Here is a 4,242-nt window from a genome sequence, read left to right as displayed (position 1 = left end):
TATTCGGGAGAAATCTTGGAGGCGGTTGTGTGAGGTACGAATAAGTGTGGAGGAGAATAGGAGGTCTTGGGAGGATCAGAGATTACGTGAGGGAAGATATTGGGAGATTAGTTCAGAGATATAGGGAGGGGACAGGTTGTGGATGGCTTTGTAGATCAGTGTTAGTAGTTTGAACTGGATTCGTTGGGAGATTGGGAGCCAGTGGAGGGATTTGCAGAGGGGAGAAGCAGGGGAGTAGCGAGGAGAGAGGTGGATTAGGCGGGCAGCAGAGTTGAGGACAGACTGGAGTGGTGCAAGAGAGTTAGTGGGGAGGCCACAGAGGAGGGTGTTGCAGTAATCGAGGCGGGAGATGATGAGAGCATGTACAAGAGTTTTGGTAGATTGTGGGCTGAGGAAGGAACGGATTCTGGCAATATTTTTGAGTTGGAGGCGACAGGAGGTGGCAAGAGCTTGGACGTGAGGTTTGAAGGACAGGGCAGAGTCAAGAGTTACCCCGAGGCAGCGGATTTCAGGAGCGGGAGAGAGCGTGATGCCGTTTACCATAATAGATAGATCGGGTAGGGGGGATACGTGAGGTGGGGAAAGATGATGAATTCGGTTTTGTCTACATTGAGTTTTAGGAAGCGAGAGGTGAAGAAGGAGGATATGGCTGACAGACACTTCGGGATTCTGGACAGCAGGGAGGTGACATCTGGGCCAGAGAGGTAGATCTGACTGTCGTCTGCATACAGGTGGTACTGGAAGCCATGGGACTTTATGAGTTGTCCTAGGCCAAGGGTATAGATGGAAAAAAGTAGGGGTCCTAGGACAGAGCCTTGAGGGACTCCAACAGAGAGAGGGCGGGATGAGGAGGTAGTGTGGGAGTGGGAAACGCTAAATGTGCGGTTGGATAGGTATGAGGCAATCCAGGACAGGACGAGGTCTTTGATTCCAAGGGAAGAAAGAATCTGTAGCAGTAGGCAGTGATCGACTGTGTCGAAAGCAGAGGACAGGTCAAGAAGGAGGAGGATGGAGAACTGTCTGTTAGCTTTGGCTGTGACTGTCATTTGTAATTTTTGTCAGGGCAGTTTCGGTGGAGTGGTGGGGGCGGAAGCCAGATTGGAGGTTGTCAAGGAGAGAGTTAGATGAGAGGTGGGAGGAAAGTTGACCATGGACATGCTGCTCAAGGAGTTTTGAAGCAAACGGGAGCAGTGATATGGGGCGATAGCTGGGCATAGCAGTTGGGTCAAGGTTAGTTTTTTTGAGGATGGGTGTGATGGTGGCATGTTTGAAGGCAGAGGGGAAGGTACCAGAAGAGAGCGATAGGTTGAAGAGATGGGTTGGGGCTGGAATAAGCGTGTTAGTGAGGTTGGGGAGCAGGTGGGAAGGCAAGTGCACAGGTGGTGAGGTGTGATTTGGAAAAGAGGCGAGTAAGCTCTCCTTCAGTGATGTTGGAGAGGGAAGTTATTAGGGAAGGGCAGAGGTCTGGTATATGGAGTGGTTGGGGTGGTGGGACAGTTAGGGTTTGCCTTGTTTGGTCGATCTTGTTTTTGAAGTAGGTGGCAAAGTCCTCAGAGGAGATGAGGGGAGTTGGAGGTGGCAGTGGTGGGCGGAGGAGGGAGTTAAATGTGCTGAACAGTTGTTTTGGGTTGTAGGATAGTGAAGATACAAGGTTCGTGAAATAGGTCTGTTTAGCGGAGGTGAGGGCTGATTTGAAGTCAAATGTAGCTTGTTTGAAAGCAGTGAAGTCGTCTGGCAGGCGTGTTTTCTTCCAACGTCGCTCTGCAACCCTGGATGCTTGTCGAAGTTTTTTTGTGAGATTGTTATGCCAAGGTTGCCTATTGGTTTGTCGCACTTTCCCATGCATGAGAGGGGCGACTGAGTCTATGGCTGATGTGAGAGTGGAGTTATAGAACGCGGTGGCGCTGTCCGTGTCGTGCAGTGAAGATATGGAGGACAGTGGTAGGAGAGAGTCTGTGAGTGTCTATATGTGCGAGGTTTCTGCGAGGATGTGGTAATGGCTGGACATGGGGGGCAGGTGAGGAGGACAAGGATGAGAAGGTGAGTAGATGGTGGTCAGATAGGGGGAAGGGAGAGGTTGTGAGATAAGGAACAAAGGCGGGTGAAGATGAGGTCTAGTGTATGTCCGTCTGTGTGGGTGGCTGTGGTGGACCAATGGGTGAGTCCAAAGGATGAAGTAAGGGCCAGTAGTTTGGAGGCTGCTGGCTGGTGGGTGTCAGTAGGGATATTAAAGTCGCCCATGATGATGGTGGGGATGTCGGCAGAGAGAAAGTGAAGGAGCCAGGTGGAGAATTGGTCGATGAAGGCAGTGGCTGAGCCAGGTGGTCGGTATATGATAGCCATTTAGAGATTGGAGGGAGCGTAAATACAGACAGAGTGAACCTCAAAAGAAGGGAGGATAAGGGAGGGTGGGGGATGGATAGGGTTGAAGGAGCAGTTTTTAGAAAGGATACCCACTCCTCCACCATGTCTGTTGCCAGAGCGAGGAGTGTGGGTAAATTGGAGGCCACCGTAACTCAGTGCTGCAGGCGAGGCCGTGTCAGGGGGCGTCAGTCAGGTCTCAGTGAGGGCCAGGAAGAAAAGGTTGCGAGAAGTGAAGAGATCATGTACCATGTGGAGCTTGTTGCAGACAGAGCGGGCATTCCAAAGTGCCCCAGAGAGGGGAAGCAGGGTGGTGGGGGTCAGTGGCACAGGTTTTAAGTGTGAGGGGTTGCAATAGTTCCTCAGTGTGAGAAGGATAGGGTAAGGGGTAGTAATGTATGAGGCGGGGGCAGGATTGGGGGATGTGTCACCAGCAGTGAGAATAAGCGGAGAAAGGGAAACAGGTGGGTGAAGGAAAGTGAGGATTAGTGGAGCAAAAATGGTGGGGAAAATGTAAGCATGGTTAAAGAGCAGGGGAGGAAAAGAAAGGCAAGTAAATTTAGAAGATAGTGATTAGTCTTACCGTCTGGCCGATTTCTGGAATATTTCTGATGACACTTTAAAGATGTCACTTCAAATGATATATCTGACCAGTACCATGCAACTTATACCATTTGAAGAGTCCATGAAATGAAGCCAGGTGAGATGAGAGAGGAAGAGGGAGGAGAAAGGAGGTGGGGGATAGTTCACAGATTGCCGTTAATAGTACATTTGATTAGCATCAAGGTTGGTGAAGGATGGGATAAGATGGGTGGATACTAGAGCTAGGTGTGAGGAACATGTGCATATCAATATGCATTCAGCAAGCTTGAAGTATGAAACATGGAATTAGGCTATGTTCACATTTGCGGTCAGCGCCGCAGCGTCGGGCGCCGCAGCGGCGCCGCATGCGTCATGCGCCCCTATATTTAACATGGGGGCGCATGGACATGCGTTGTGCTGCGTTTTGCGCCGCATGGCCGCAAGCGTTGGACGCAAGAAACGCTTCAAGTTGCATTTTTTTTGCGTCCAACTTTCGGCCAAAAAGGACGCATGCGGCGCAAAACGCAGCGTTTTAGCGTGTGTTTTGCCGCGTTTTCGTTTGCGTTGTGCGCTGCCGACGCTGCGGCGCACAACGCAAATGTGAACGTAGCCTTAAAGTCAGGGAAAAAGCAGCAACATACCAGCAGTTAGAAGAGGGATAGAAGCACATGGGATTCAGAGGGTGCAGTGGCTAGTTCAGATTGGGAGACAGTTCGCACATACCAGCAGATTTTTGGAGGAATACGCTGATAAACGCAGCATGCTGCAATTGTCTCAGCCCATAAAATACGGCTGACGGGAGCTGCCCCATAGAGAAACATTGGTCAGTGTGCAGTGCAATGCGTTGTTTTTGCCCCTCTCCCTTGTCCGTAGTCCTCTCTAGTGTGACATAGATATTATTCTGAATGACGCGACAAAAGTGTGAAAGCAGCCTTACTTGTGCCAACTCTTCCTTGCTGACCTTTAGGCAATTTATGCCACACCGTCGCAAGGCGCAATAATAAATGTGCTCTGTGACCCTAGCTCTGTGCATCCTTTCTGGTGTAAATCACTCATTACTCCTGGGAGACTGCACTGTGCACAGCAGGCGGAGGAGGAGCAGTGAGTTGTGCTCAGTGCTGGCTGCCACTGCCAGGCCAGGCCACTAGCTGTAGCTGGAGAATGACGGGCGTGGCCAGTGACGGCGGCTGCAGGCTCGGGACTTCCTGTCAGCGAGTGCAGGGCCGGCGCAGGCAGTGAGGAGGACGGCGCAGGCAGTGAGGAGGACGGCGCAGGCGCAGCCAGTGAGGAGGACGGCGC

The sequence above is a fragment of the Ranitomeya variabilis genome, chromosome 4, assembly GCF_051348905.1.
Source record: "Ranitomeya variabilis isolate aRanVar5 chromosome 4, aRanVar5.hap1, whole genome shotgun sequence".
Lineage (NCBI taxonomy): Eukaryota > Metazoa > Chordata > Amphibia > Anura > Dendrobatidae > Ranitomeya > Ranitomeya variabilis.
The sequence above is the reverse complement of the archived record's forward strand: the minus strand, read 5'-3'. Positions refer to the sequence as shown.